Raw genomic sequence first — 7500 nt, 5'->3', positions numbered from 1 at the left:
AAAGGAATGCACTACAATGGCAAGTAGCATAGGACCACATTCGAATTCTCTAAGATTTTCTATAATCTTATCTAAAATTATTAGGGAGAGGCATAAACTATCAATATCTAGTTGAAGATATTCATGATTTGCATGTTGCTGAATATTGTTTGTGCAATATTCATTTCCAAATACAGTGTCCCTGTTATTTCTTATATTCCTGGAAAGAAATTCGTATTCCGTAGTATTCTTCGATGAAGAATGTGAGGATGACTAGAAAGCACATCTTCTTACTAAAACTTTGACATTTACGGGTTTTGGTGTCCTGTAGTTTACATACATATAAAATACATGAATCAATTAATGGCCATTCCACCGAAAGGAAAGTACACAAAACTGCGAATAAATCAGAAAGTATCCAATCCACAAAACCACTAGGTACTATATTTTTACATTTTCATTTTTTTCATACTGGCTCTTGCTGTATAATGTGGAAGGTTCTGTCCCTTTCAGTATCATTGCTATTGATAAACGTGTCTCAGACCTATTGCAAAATATTGATGTAAAGGAGAAATGCTGATTTTTGTAGGGACAAAATAATTACGTAAAACAACGTAAAAAGGGGGGGAGAAAACTCCTACTGAGCAAAAAGTTAGTCAGGGACACTGCATATGTCCTTAACTATTGAAAACATACCTAGAAGATGTTTTTAGAAATATAGTTTAGCAAAATGTATTAATTGATATTAAGAGAGAATAACATAAAAACTTAGTATTTGGTGAGGACATATTTCTGTTTAGTGAATCATGGAATAAACTACAAGAGATGCTAGTAGACCTCAAAAGATAAAAGCAGAAATATAGGAATGAAAATAAGGTTCATTGAAAATGCAGATTGTTAATAGATATATTTTCTTAGGACAAGCAGTAAGTGTTTCCCCAGGAAATGAGACCGTGATTGAAAGAAGGATTAGCATATAATTTAGAGTTTTTGTTTAAAAAGAATAAGATTATGACACTTGATATCATATTTACTCTAAAAACAAAAGTATTTAATTAGATGGTTAAATCAGAATTATCTGATACATCACATAACTTTGAGCATTATTATTATCATTATTATTATTATTATTATTATTATTATTATTATTATTATTATTATTATTATTATTATTATTATTATTCCATTTCATGAGGTGTTTGTCAAAATCCTTTTGAAATTTTAGGTATAAATCATATGTTGCCATTCTTTTGTCATATATGATACACTTGTGAGTAAATTTCAACAGATATATCTTAACAAATTTGTTTTATTCAAAACGAAGTTGACTTCTTATCTGGAGAATGTTTTTCCTCTAGGTCTTCTACTATTGAATATAAAATAATTTTGTGGGGGAAAAATACAATGCACTGAAGTTAGACTCAGAGGTCTGTCAATGATATGTTTTTCTTTTGATCTTCTTGTAGATTGGATGTACAGTTAGATTTGAAAATCCTCCGACAGTCAATACAATTTGTAAAATATCTTATCATTACCTGAATCTTGTTTGATAAAGTTTATTGTTTAAGATAATTCCTAATACCATAAAACATTAATAGTTCATTTGATGTAGCTAGTACCGGTAAAATAAAGTAACTTTTGTTGTTTGAATAGTGATTATTAAAGAGATTATTAAAGAGAGTTAGGTATTAACCTTGCATAATAAATAATCAATGAGGGGTACAGTAAATACTGATGGCCGATTAGCACCCTGACTACAAAGTTTAGTTAATTGAGTTGAAATTAAGTGCCCATTAGGTAAAGGAGACTGTGATAATATCAGTTGGCTAAGCTGTTTCTTACTGTCAATGTTTGAGTATTTATATTGTTTTGTTTATTGTTTTGTTCTTCCTTGTTAATGTTTTATAAGTTATGTGTTTGTGTTAACATGTGCATTTATGTTGATATTCATTGTTGTCTTTCTTTGTTACAGATATGGTAGTTTGCTAATGTGTTGAATAAAGCTTGGAAATTATCACCAAGTATTACTTTCATTACAATTTATTCAACACATACTCATCATGGCTAAGTTACTGAAGCCGTCCAGACTGGACACGGATCCCAGCCCGTCCAATGCAGCCAAAGAGTGGAAGTACTGGCATAGAAGATTCACTAATTTCATAGAAGAAAGTGGAGATGCTGCACCAGACAAGTTGAGGGCATTAGTGAATTTTTTGTCCTCGAGTGTATATGAACTGATCGAAGACTGTAGTACTTTTGAGAGTGCAATCGCTAAACTGGATGGTGTTTATGTCAAGTTGCCAAATGAGATTTTTTCTAGACATGTTTTAGCGACGCGACGACAGCAGTCAGGAGAATCCATTGACAGTCAGTCACAGCAGAACAATATCGGCAAGAGCTAGTACGTGATGCATTTATCAATGGTATAGCGTCAGTATTTATTCATCAGCGGTTACTAGAGAATATGTCACTGAATCTGGAAACTGCACGCAGTCAAGCTCGTACGTTGGATCTTGCCCAGCGCAGTGCCGATGCATATGCATCGCCACCTGTTCCTCATACTGCTGCTTTAGTTCCAGAACGGCAGGCGCAGCCAACCGGTGACCAGCAGCAACATCCAACGCAAGAGGGAGCTGAAGGAAGTTCACCGGGAGGTTCAGCTGTTGCCGCTGCCTACTTATCAAAGAGAAAATGTTATTTTTGTGGTAATGCACTTCACAGTACAGGTAGAGTGAGTTGTCCAGCACGTAATGCCACATGCAACAAATGCGGTAAAACAGGCCATTTTGCAAAAGTCTGTAAATCAAAAATTTCAGGTAGTACCACTGCTACATTGTATAATACCACTTTGCTTACAATAACTGCCACTTATCCAAATAATCTTTCACATGCAGCTACAAACATCACTGTAAATGGCCACTCATTGAAGGCACTAGTTGATTCTTGTAGCTCGAATAGTTTTATACGTGAGGAAGTAGCGCAGAGACTAAAACTGACAGTAGTCCCTGTAAACTCAGCGGTCTCAATGGCATCAAAATCGTTCAATGCTAGTTCCCCTGGATTTGTCATAGCAGACTTGGTTCACCTTGATCAGAGATATCCCTGTATACAGCTAGGGGTCCTGAAGGATTTGTGTTGTGATGTCATTTTGGGTTATGATTTCCAAAAGCAACACCAGAGCGTGAGTTTTCAATATGAAGGGAAAAGACCAAGATTGAAGATAACTGGCGCTAAACCTATTTGTTTACTAGCGACAGCTGACATCAATGAACCGTCATTGTTTCCGAACTTACCTCAACATTGTAAACCCATTGCAGTCAAATCCAGACGCTATAGTCAAGATGACAGCTGTTTGTAAAAGACCAAATTTTACATTTACTATCTGAAGGTATCACCGAACCAAGTATATCCCCTTGGAGGGCACAGGTTGTAGTAGTCAAAGATCCACTTGACAGGCATAAAAAGAGACTTTGTATTGATTATTCCCAGACCATTAACCAATACACAGAACTAGATGCTTATCCCTTCCCATGGATAGAGGATATGGTACATGACCTTGCTAAATATAAGGTGTTTTCCACATTTGACTTGAAGAGTGCATATCACCAAATCAGCATTAAGGATTGTTTGCCTATTATGCCAAATGGATCCCTGGTTTTTCTGACACGATACATCCCTTAGTGAACACAAAAACTTTTCCACTGAGCGAGCCAGCACTAGCTGCTTTCAATTCTTTAAAAAAACAACTTATGGATGTTTCACTGCGGGCTGTGGATGAGAGTCTTCCTTTTGTTGTAGAGTGTGATGCTTCGGAAGTTGCTGTCTCCGCAGTCTTGAATCTGGGTGGCCGCCCAGTAGCTTTTATGTCGAGAACGCTCCAGGGTAGTGAGTTGCATTATCCAGCAGTGGAAAAAGAGGCCACAGCTATTATTGAAGCGGTTCGCAAGTGGAGCCATTTCTTAGCGAGACGACATTTTACTCTGATTACTGATCAAAGATCGGTGATGTTCATGTTAGACAGCAGGAAGCGAACTAAAATAAAGAACAACAAGATACAAGAGTGGAGGTTGGAGCTGGCATCCTACAGCTATACTATACAGTATCGTCTGGGGAAACACAATATTGCACCGGACACCCTGACTCGTGCCTATTGTTGTTCTATTTCCTCAATGTCAAGTCTCACTGACATCCATGAGAACCTCTGCCATCCTGGCGTCACTCGGCTTTTGCACTTTGTGCGATCCAAAAACCTCCCGTTTTCAACATATGACGGGAAAAGAGTGTGTGCTTCTTGTAGAATTTGTGCCCAACAAAAACCAAAATTCCATCGTCCAGGAAAAGGAGTCCTCATAAAGGCCACCCAGCCAATGGAACGTCTTAGCATTGATTTAAAGGGGCCTCTGCCCTCTACCACGAGCAATAAGTACATTCTTACGGTTGTTGGCGAGTATTCACGTTTCCCCTTTGTGTTTCCCTGTCCAAACATGCATTCGAAAACAGTGATGAAATGTCTTGAATCTATCTTTATTCTTTGTGGAATGCCTAGTTTCATTCATTCAGATCAAGGTGCTTCTTTCATGTCCCAAGAACTGAAACTGTATGTAGTCTTTGGTTTAAGTCTCGCCGGCATTGGAATGTTGTTTGCCATCGTCCTCTGGAAGAAAACGCTCCGTTTTTCATGATGACGTCATATCGCCTGAAGCGACAAAAAAACCTCCGGCTTAACGATTCCTTGGAGGTGTATCGAAGAAAACTACGTCTAATAATAGAAGCTATGGCACATACAAGTTTACTTGAAACACTAATTAGTTCACTGGCATCTTATTCACAAGCTTTGGTTCAAACTCGTAAGAAAAACCTCGGAAAACGGTATTAAAATCACAAACATCGCAGAAAGTTCCAAAAAGTGTTTGCATACAACCAAAACTACTTCTTCTTTCGGTATAATCAAGCTGTCATAGGGTTATAAGCATTTATTATATCTTAATTACCTCTCTTGAGTTTGATTTCGATGTGTTGAAATTTCATATTATCATTTGGATATTCTGTGGTTTTTCCCAATACATAACAAACGTTACGTCTAATAAGGATCATTACACACCCCATTCTTTGACCTACTCTGTCTTTCCCTAGAGATCTATAGCTTATAAACTTTACCTGTTGATCTTTCAAAAAGTTTCACATACACAGCAAACATGAGGTTTGACACTGTACAACATCAGTTTTAACTCCGAAAGATTGTGACACCCCTCGCATTCTATTGAATTATAGATAATTTTGACATATTACTATCCATTTTTACTTGCTGTAGGTTATTCTCTTACACTTAAATCCTTCCTAAGATTTTCCAATTCCCCATCGTCAACATTCACACCAAACGTAACTAGAATTTCCCTTTTAACATTTCCATCCATAGATATTGAATGACTATGAAAAGTTTCCTTATTGGCCAAAATTCTTTGTACAACACAGATGAATCTGCATAATTTTATTAAATCTTTCGAGTCCATTTTGATTTTAGTTTTAGAGCTTTCTTTATGTTCATTTTCTTTCCCTTTAGTTTTACAACTTTTATCACTCATTTTTATTTTCTCCCTTTTCACAATTTCCGCATAATTTCTCTTGTAAGTTTTGTCTCATATTTGTTTAGTACTAAGCTTTGGACTTACATTTCCCCCTTCGTCCCTGTTTCTGTTGTTTTATTACTTACTCTGTCAGATTTTTCATTATCCCTTACATTTTCCCTCTTCCACTGTTATATTTGACTTTAGCCTAGTCATGAGGTACACTTTCCAATGTTTTTACTCTCTGTATTCTTTGTGCTTCTCTAGTTACTTCACAACCCCTATAACTAGCGACATGCTTCCCCGAGTAATTTGAGCACTTTAATTGGTCCTTATTTAGGTCTTTATGGCACTCATTGGCCAAAGGGTCTCCTCTGCATTTTACACATTTGTTTATTTTTTATTTACATTCGTCTTGATGGTGACCAAACCTCTGAATTTTGAAACACAGAATGACCTTTGGTATAAACGGCCTAACTTCCAGTATTCTGTTCCCAATTTTTATTTTCTCTGGTATCTCATTTCTCTCGGATGCAATCTTTACATAGTTAGCTTTTATTCCATCCTCTCTCTTACCTATCCCATATCCTTTCTATTTTGCTAAACCTAATATCCTTGTCTTCCGAATATTCCTTAATTTTCTCCCCTTCTATTTCCTCACAGATTGGTCCTGGTACCCTTAATTTCTAGTTTCCTGGTGCCTCCTATTGGTTGTCGACATTTTATCTGATATGTGTCTTCTAGAGGACCAAAAGATTTAGTCAATAAATTATTTTTTTTCCTTCTCATTAAAAACTGCTACTAAATGTTTTTCAGTTTCATTAGTTTTATAGTCCACCACGTTTGTCTGTGCAAACAGCAACTGCCTTAAATATCTCTCCACCTTACTGGGGGTCATAAGTAGTCTCACTGATTTTCCTTTTGTATCGAAAAATTGCATGATTATTAACTTACCTTCTAGTTTATGTTCTAACCTATCATTTTATCTATATTGATCTAACTGATTTTTTACATGTTAAGCTGTTCTACTTTTTTCTGTTAATTTTGTAGGAGGAACATCCGTGGTAGTTGTCATCGTTTTTATTTTGTCCACCCGACCAACTCAATTTCCCAATATGGTATTCAAATTCTCCCTCCGAACTATCCCTTTTCTCTTTTTCTCTTTTAACTCTTCTAGATTTTCTACTTTCTATTTTAGTCCACGCATAATCCATTTCTCGGATACACTCAATATCCAAGGCCATAGTCCAAAGGTTGTTATCCTGGTGGATCAGATCCATCCTGTGTCGCCTTAACTTAGGCAGCCCTAGGGTAAGGTTGCTAAACTATCTGCTATCTATTAAGTCTTATATTATTCAAAATTAATAGAATATTCTTACTTTCTTCTTGAGACTGAAAAAGACGACCTTGTTAGGGGACCTTGAGCCTGTTCCAGGAATATAACGAGAACACCAAGAATTTAGGACACTTTACTCATGGAACACTTCATACATACATCCGCACTAGTAAAGTGCCCGACCATAAGTCCAATTCTTTTGTTGTTGTTGTTGTTGTAGTTGTTGTTGTTGTTTCAAATTGGCTGGCCCTTATCGTGAAGGATGGGCTCTTACACACTTGCACTCCGTAGGTGTTTGTTGATTTTTTTCGGTTTGTTAGTAAAATGGATTTGGGAAAATGTACAACTTTTTTTTGTAGATGGTTTAGGATAAGATATTGGTCAATGATAAACAGCAATTTTTATTCATTGTCAATTGGCTTCTCTTATTTTTAGAGGCCCCCTAAGCTCTCTTATGTTAAAGGAAAAGGAAGAAGGTGACAGAAGGTGAGCTTGAATTTTCATGATGAGCACTAGTATGAAGTTTCGGCTTGAGTAAGAGAGAGCTGAAAAGCAGAAATTGGTTAGCGAATATTAGTGGTAGAGAAAGGGTGGAATAAACATTCTTGTACCTGAAAATCC

This window comes from Palaemon carinicauda, chromosome 16, assembly GCF_036898095.1.
Source record: "Palaemon carinicauda isolate YSFRI2023 chromosome 16, ASM3689809v2, whole genome shotgun sequence".
Taxonomy (NCBI): Eukaryota; Metazoa; Arthropoda; class Malacostraca; order Decapoda; family Palaemonidae; genus Palaemon; species Palaemon carinicauda.
The sequence above is the reverse complement of the archived record's forward strand: the minus strand, read 5'-3'. Positions refer to the sequence as shown.